The following is an 8,989-nucleotide window of genomic DNA, read 5'->3' as shown; positions in this document are numbered from 1 at the left end:
CTAGCTGGACTCCTGGGCCTAGAACATGTAAAGGCATCAGCCCATGTTTATCTGTCTGTCTTCAAGTTGCCTGTCAATATATATCAATGCCATGAATTTGGCAGGATTTTCTTAGGCAAGAAATCCCCAGAGGTGTTTTTGTCCAGTTCCTGCCTCCAGCACCTGGGCTTCCTTGGTGGTCTCCCATCCAAGGACTCACTAGGCCTGAGCCTGCTTGGCTTCCAGGTCAGACAGGATTTGGTGCCTTGAGGGTACAGTATTTGTTCTTAATCTGAAGTTTATTTACATTCAGACAAAGTCTCAGTTACATACAGTACAATAATGTTGCTTCCAGTATAACAAAAGCAGGAAAGTAAAAACACAAAAGGAGGAAAAAGTAACTGCATTAGTCATATAATAATAATAATAATAATCTTTATTTCTACCCCGCCTTTCCACAATGTGATCAGGGCGGCTTACAGGTAAGAAGACAATAAAATACAAGTTAAAATATTACATATAAAAATTAAAACATCATCAGAGGAGTAGGGACGGGAAGCAAACAATCAAAATATCAGGGCAAAGATAAGACAACAACTTTAAGGTAGTTGGGGCAAAAGATAACAGGATTACTGAAGTGGGAATGCCAGCCGAAATAAGTGTGTTTTTAAATCTTTTTTAAAAGAAAGTAACGAAGCTGTACAGGGAGCTTGTTCCACAAAGTGGGGGCAAAGATAGTAAAGGCCCTCTGTGAGGTCGTTACAAAACGAGACTTAGGGACCTCCAATAGGTTGGCCCCAGATGTTCTGAGTGTGCGAGGTGGACTATATGGGGAGAGGCGGTCCTCCAAGTACCCTGGACCCAAGCCATTTAGGGCTTTATAGGTTTATATATAGATCCGAATCCAGTGTTTTTAGGATACTGAAGCCCTGCGAAAGGCCTTGTTCAGTGCCTTCAAGTTGTTTAGGCGTTTCTAGTGTCCACAATTAAAATTATTCATAAATGTAACTGAACCTTTATTACATGGCATTTAAATATACGTTTTGGGGATCACCGGTTGCTGGTTGAATCCATGTTTCAATGGCACTTTTTGGAAGTGTACATTGTTCAGTGTGCTGGTTTGCTGTATATTTGCTTTGAGCTGGGGGATAATTGGAGGAAAAACTGGGGCACTGGTTGGTTAACCGGTGGGAATCTGGTCTTCTCTTTCTTCCTCCGCTGCTGTTTCTTCTCTGGGCTTGATGTTATCTTTAGGAAATAGAATTTGGTTTCAGTTTGGTTTTCTTGTAATGTTTCTAGATGTCTAGCCCCATCTGTGCCGTTTGTGCTGTGCGATCATGGTCCCTCTTCAGAAGCCTGGAGTGGGAGAAAGGGGCTTAAAGAAGTCAAGAAGCCCTTGTGCCACGGCTGAAGGGACTCCAAACTTGGCTCAAAGGGACAGAGAGTCTGACTTTGGGGGGGGGGGGTGTTTTTCTTGCTGCAAAGGAAATGGAGGGGGCCAGACAGACCCCTTGCAACAGAACAAGTGGGGAATTCAGGCAGAACTGAACTTTCCTACCTGACCAAAGATATGCAAGTCTATGGCCCCATTCTCACTGGCACTTTTAACCTGGAAGGAACTGGGCAGATTCGGGGGGGGGGGGATGCTCCCGAATCTCTCCGTAAGCAAGTGCCCGCTACAAATCAGGGGCATTTTAACCCGAATGCCCTCTTGGAGAAATCGGGTTTAACGTGAAGGTGCCTGGCTGTCAATCAAATTTAGTCCCACAATGGTCATAGGTGACGTTTGCGGCACTCATTGGGGCATCGGAAGTGTGCTTCCCCTCTCCTTTTTTTTTAACAGACCAGGCACCACTTGCCAAATTTAAAAACCTCCTCTGTGTGTGTGTGTGTGTGTGTGTGTGTGTGTGTTGTGGGCATTTGGGTCAGCGCAGTTTATGATCTGCCCTTGGCCCCATTTTCAACCCCAAAATGCAAGCTAATGCCATCTCTGCATCCTTGCCACCCCAGAATGCCTCATACACATGTAGTAGTAGTAGTGGTAGTAGTAGTAGTAGTAGTAATAATAATAATAATAATAATAATAATAAATTCCTCATCTCACCTGATCCCCCCTTTTTGCCAGAAAAGGATGTGATTGCCATGCATTCTTTTGCTTTCAAAAGCAATGCAGGGCTACCCCTGAATTCCTTAGAGACAGTCGCAAAAGCATGTATCCTTTATTTCCCAATTTGCCAAATTCACAGGAGCAACTAATGTAACATTCAGATTGTACCATTCATTCGCAAAGGAAACAAAGTCTTGCCATTTGCAACCTTTCCCCTTTTCTGGAAGCCAGGAAAGGAAAGGGAAAGGGAACCGGCAGCTATCCACATTCTATCTAAATGTAGATCTACCTGAAGCAAAAAATCTTGCACATAGACAGAGAAAGATAATTGAAAGAAATGAAAACCAAAAGGCCAAGGTCCCTGCTGGAGAGCAGAGGCTTGGCTTGCTCTGGGCCCCTGCCCTGCCCTGCATTGACCCCCTCAGTCACCCCCTTTTTTGCCTCCTGCCACCCAATTCCCCTTTTTTGTATCCTTCCTCTGGCTCCTTCCTCCTTCTCTGATGAAGAGGAGGGAATGCCCTGTCCTCTGACCCCAATCCCTCCCTGAATTTGCCCCGCTCATGATCAGGGGCAAGTTCGTATTTCAGGGAACCTGGGTTTTTTCAAAAAAGATGTATTTTGCCCCAAATCTGGATGTCCCGGGCTAAAGGGCATTTGCTTGCGCATGCCTCGAAATGGATTGCGACAGAATCGGGCCCAATATGAATGTCACGTGTTAGAATCAAATCCTGAACTGGGGTAAAGTGCAGTCTGAATGGGCCCTAAGGTTTTGGGTCCTTTTAAAAGGATAGGCAGTAGTTATCCAGGCTGCCCTCGGTTTTGTTTTTCATTTCCCGGCCTCAAGAGGCTCTCCTGGCTTTTGTGAAAAGAGAGCCTTAGATTGCCGTTTTTAGGATTTTTATGTTTTAAAATGCAATTGTTTTTAGTGAGAAGAAAGAGAAGAAAGAGATGATGCAGTGCTTAAAAGACATGTTTGTTTTTTAAATGCATGTAAAACACAGAAGCTTTTCTGTTGTGTTTTGAGGGTTTGAAATGGTTAGATTGGCAAGCCAGCTAAATTATTTTTCCAATTGGAATTGATCAGATCCAAATTGTTTTGAAGCCTGAGATAAATGTAATGCTAGGATGATGTTTTAATTCTATGTGTTAATGCCACAGCTGTTGCCTTCCTGAGCCGTCGCCTGAGGTCCTGCAAAGTCCTGCTTTTGCCTGGTGAGACTTGGCTGAGCTCTTTCATTTTTGAGTCATGAGTTTTGATTATTTCCTGGCCTTTTGAATTTTGTTTCTGAACTTATTTTTTAACATTTAGGACCTATTTTGGCTCTTGAATAAGAGATGCCCGGCTTAGTTTTGCTGATGCTAATATTAAATCAGCTTGTTTTAAATTATAAACTGAAGGGTTTTTATTGTTAGATTTTTAGATCTTATTCTTGGTTTTTTTCCCCATTTTTTGGCTCTTGAATATCATTCATATTATTCCTGTTTTGATTCCTGGTTTTTTGACGGCAGGAATTGGTTTGGATATTGTTTTTATTTTTGCTTTAAGTTTCTGGTGATGGTTGGCCTAAAGGTTTTTCAAAATGGTTTTTGTTATTATTTTTAAGTTCTGAGGATGCCCCATCCAAGGATGTTCCTTTTTGGGGTTCTGTGTCTTGTTTTGGCCTGAACCAGTTTTGCTTAGTCTTTATATTTTGTCTTTTTTAGTTTTGTAATATCTAAATGTATTTTTTTGAAAACACCTGATGTTTCTTTTTGTGATTTTGAAGCCCAGAATATAATTGTTGTATCCTGGCTAAATCGTGATTGTCAATTCAATTTGATTTATGCTCATTGGAAATGATAAATCATCATTTTGTTAATAAATGTTAGACCTATATGTGGTTCTGGAATGGAATAAAAGAAACATGGAAGCATTGAGAAATGTATTATGTTTACAGTATTGGACTGTATTATGACAAGAGAAAGGCATGTTGAAAACACTGTATAAACTTCAAGTCAACATCCTGATCCTTATTCCAAGCTGGAATACATTATTTGGCCTGAGAAGTGAAGCCTAAGTAAGAAAGAGCATAACCTGGTTTTCTGACTCTGAAGCATAGAAGTGTAATAATAATTGTGTGTTTGTTATTCCCTGTTCTGTTGTCATTCTGTTGTGGATTTAACTGGATTCAAGTTGTGGGTGCATTGGATCAGAGTCAAAAATTGTTGTTCTTAAATGAAGATTGTAATGACATCCTAATAATAACTTAATAAGTTAGTTTTGTTCAGTGTTTTGCTTTTCCCTTACCTGGAAAACGGGGCCACAGATGAAGATCAGAGGAGCAGATTCATGTCCCATTTCACACCGGAAGCTGAACTGGGCACAATCTTGCGCTTCAGTCAAAGCTGAGCTCTGCTATTTGGAATCCCAGGAAGCTCCATCCAAAGAAGAAAGGTCTTTTTCCCAGAGACATTGCCTCTTTTTCTTGTTTCTGTTTCTGTCTTCTGTTAATAACTGAGTTTGTTATAAGTGGTAAACTAGAATGATAAGTGGCAAAATGAAGTTATCCAGTCATACACATCCCCAAATCCAATCACATCTCAAACATCATAAGCCTGCATATACATATACATATATCCCTGACATAAGCAGTACACAAGAGATTTTCACAATGAGACTAATGAGGAGAAGCAGTCAAGCTCCATGACCAAAGATCCTAATTGTGTTTGTTGTCAGGACTCAAGATCTCCTTTGTTAACTGTGAAATTGGCATGATATTTGAAGCCAAGCTAGTGGGTTTTCTCGGGACGCTCTTGAGAAAAAGGAGGGAGACCTTCCTATCGCATCTGAACACATTTGAAGTGGGAAGGCCTAGACCTACTTGGTTGGATGGCATTACACAACAAGGGCTATGTCAATAATGGTCTCCCAGAAAGAAGAAGCATGGGACGGGAAAGATATTGCCCCTGGAGTGGAAGAGCACCTGAAAGATGGTGGCTGACATCCTGGGAGGTGCTTCTATTCCTAGTGCTTTGGGAGCAGTCCAGAGAAGCATGGTAGTAACATAGTCGCTTGGCAAAGGTCTGTGAACATCAGACTCAGAATTATAGTATCTCAATGGGATGTGATTCTGACAGCAGATACAATACTCTTTATAGTGGAGCTCTCCTGTTGGAGCATGAAACAAATATACATCACTACAGAGGATTAGCTTGGTCTCCAGAATGAATAAACTCCATAGAATTAGATCCAGCAAAACTGTCAAAGGGTTAAAAGGCAATGAGAAATTGTGTGTTTGACGAATGCTATACGCTGCCTTTCTGAAATTAGACCAACTGGAAGATGTGATTGTCTGGGGATGATAAGATGCTCACTGCAAGACAAGTTCTGTTTTGTGTTTAAAGTGTCATATAAACATGGTTAATAGCTGATGGTATCATGCAGTATAAAATATTGATCAACATCAAAAGGAGGGAACAAAGTGGTAGAATTTTCCTGTTCTAATAGAAAGCTATAGGAAGATGGAGTCACTTTTGTTAGCCAGAGAAATAGTTTTAAAGTGAGGCTTAAAACTAGAGCATGAAGGCCTAGTGAGCGCATGGTGACCTGGAAGGCGCTGGCACCAACAAAACAGACACAACTTGGATCAGGAAATGCAGCTGTTGAAGCTTAAAAGAAGGAGGGGTGCAAAGTGGGAAATGCAGTTGTAATGTAAGCATATCTCTCTGTCCTGATTGCAAGGATTCTGTATGTTTAAACTGTCATGAGCCAGTCAGGTGCATTGAAGAAGCTTCTTTGTCTAAAATAATGGGAAAAGAGCCATTTTGTATTGTTTTGGGGCCTCAGTTTTTGGAACTTTGAATTCCTCTGAGATCATGTTTCCTTCTCAACAACTGGAAAAATAAACTTATGGATTTTCAGATGACTGGCTCCTCTACTAATTTCCTGCTCTGCCAAGACTAGAATTCGATGTGTCCTGAAGTTTCTGTTACAGTACCTGGGACTTTATCCCATGGGAGGCATTTCTCTTAATTTCGCATGAAAAGAAAATGGGGCCAGAACACATTCACCTGAATTCGCTAGTTCAGCGAATTTACATGAATGTGCATTGCGTTCGAACTGGCTCCCCATTGCCCAAAAATAGCATGCCATTGCCCAAATTTGCGTGTGGCAGTCTATCACGCAATAACGTGAAACCCCAGGATTGCGTTCAGATTGCCATTGGATTCTACTTCCAGTTCCCCGTGTCTGATAAGCCCCTCGTGTCTCAGGCTGTTGCCTCACTGTCCCTAATGGTAGGGCCAGCCCTGTTCAATCAGCCTAAAGGCCACTTTAATACAATTGTAGTATCAACATTCCAAGCATCATTTAAGGAGGTACATGGCAGGCTTCTCAGGTTAGAAAACACAAGCGTCATCCTGTGAAAGTAATGTACTCATCCTGAAAGAGAGGGGAGAAAGAGATGGAAAGGGGGGAAAGACAGGTAGAGATGCTTTTTGAAACATGCTCATGAGAACCACAAGTGCTTGAACCCCATCAGGATTTGGGAACCACATTGGGCACTTGATTTCATCTCATGCTATATGGATCAGCCCCTCTCTTTTGCAATACCAGGTATATTAAGTCACACTGTTATGGCCCCATCCAAGGAGCAATTAGGGATAGCGGCACACAGGATACGGACTCACTAATGATAGCCGCGTTGTTTGTCTCTTTGCGAAAGCGGAATTTCTTCAGTTGCTCCTTCAGCTCTGGATCCACGTCACACACAACCAGAGAATCTGACTGCAAAAGAAAGAGCAATGCGGGGTTTACGTCTCCTTTCAGGATTGATTGATTTAATAGCTTGCTATTCTTCCAAAATAATAATAATAATAATAATATAATAAATAATAAATTTTATTTCTACCCCGCCCTTCCATAGGTATGATCAGGGCGGCTTCTGCATATTTATTATAAAATTAAACCCTACTGCAAAATGTAGGCCATTCCAGAAAAATGTAAGACATGACCAAATAATAGCTAAAAGCACTCATATACTGTAAATATAAATTCATGCTTCTTAATCATGCTCCAAATGGAGGGCAGTTTGCAATTCCTCCAAGACAGAAGGTTGGAATGTAGGACAAGTCCTGGAAAAGGAGGACCTTTGGTCACCCCAGGGTGACCAGATGTCCTCACATCAAACGAGGACGATGCACTGCAAAATGTAGGCCATTCCAGAGAAACGTAGGACCAAATAAAAATTAAAAACACTCATATGAATATAATAGATTCATGCTCAAAGGACTATCATGCTTAATATCATGCTTATTAGTCCTGATGAATATTTATTATTATTATTATTATTATTATTATTCATAATTATAATTATATTATAATATAATTATATTATAATTATGATTAGTCCATGCTTATTATCATCATGATTATTATTATTATTTATTAATATTACTTATAATTACTATTATAATTATATTATAATTGTGATTAGTCCATGCTTATTATTATTATCATCATGAATATTATCATGTTTATTGGTCCTGATTATTATTATTATTATTACTTATAATTATTATAATTTAATTATGATTAGTCCATGCTAATTATTATCATCATCATGCTTATTATTATTTTTTATTATTACTTATAATTACTATTATAATTATATTATAATTATGCTTAGTCCATGCTTATTATCATCATATTTATTAGTCCTGATTATTATTAACTATCATTATTATTACTTATAATAATTATTATAATATAATTATATTGTAATTATGATTAGTCCATGCTTATGCTTATTATTATTATTATTATTATTATTATTAATTATTACTTATAATTACTATTATAATTATGATTAGTTCATGCTTATTATTATTATCATGCTTATTTTCATGCTTATTAGGCCTGATCAAAATGGAGGACATTTTGGAACTCCTCTTGGACAGAAGGCTGACATGTAGGACATGTCCCGGAAAAGGAGGACGTCTGGTCACTTTGGGTGGGAAGAACAATATTATTATTATTATTATTGTTGTTGTTGTATTTACTCCCCCCCCAAAAAAAAAAATCTGGGACTTTTAAAAAGCTTTTTAATAGATGCGAAAGTGATGCATTTTAAAACATAATCCTAACGACTTCGGTCAAGAACTACAAATCCCAGAATTCCATAGCTTTTGAGCCGTGGCTGTTAAAGCGCTATCAAACTGGTTTATTTTCTTCAGTGTAGACACACCCTTTTGTTATGTGATTTTAGAACAGTAAACCTGAGGTAAATGTAACTCTTTATTTCTATTTTGTTTATAAGCTCCATACAGCCGTGTTTGTGGTGGCAGTTAAAGCGGTGTCAAACTGATTTATTTTCTTCAGTGTAGACCAGTGGTCCCCAAACTGTGCTGTTTAAGGGATTTTAGACTTCAGCTCCCAGAATCCCAGACATGGCTGAGGCTTCTGGGAGCTGAAGTTCAAAAGCTCTTAAAGGGCACAGTTTGGGAACTACTAGATGTAGACGTACCCATTTATTGTGGGATTAGAAGCGAAACCTGAGGTAAAAATAACTTTGTTTGTTTATAAGGTCCATAAAGTATGTCTCTGCTTATTTACTTCAAAACCATGTCATATATATATATATATATATATATATGTAAAACAGTATAAATTAGGACTTTTTGAGGAGATTCGTCACTAATTAAAACTTAACGAATTAGAGGCGCTTTGGGCGGGAAAAAAGCAAGCCCCTGAGGGTCGACTCTGAGGAGAAGAACCAAGCCACGCCCCCTCTCTCCACGACGTTCATTGGCCGCTCGGGGCGATGACTTCACTCGGCCCGCCCCCTTTTGCCGCCCTCTCATTGGTCGGTCGGGAAACAGGAGGTGGGGGGAAAAAGCGCAGAGAGACGTTGGAGGCGGCACTTT

Source organism: Sceloporus occidentalis, unplaced genomic scaffold, assembly GCF_023333645.1.
Source record: "Sceloporus occidentalis isolate IW3139 unplaced genomic scaffold, rSceOcc1.0.p SCAF_13, whole genome shotgun sequence".
Taxonomy (NCBI): Eukaryota; Metazoa; Chordata; class Lepidosauria; order Squamata; family Phrynosomatidae; genus Sceloporus; species Sceloporus occidentalis.
The sequence above is the reverse complement of the archived record's forward strand: the minus strand, read 5'-3'. Positions refer to the sequence as shown.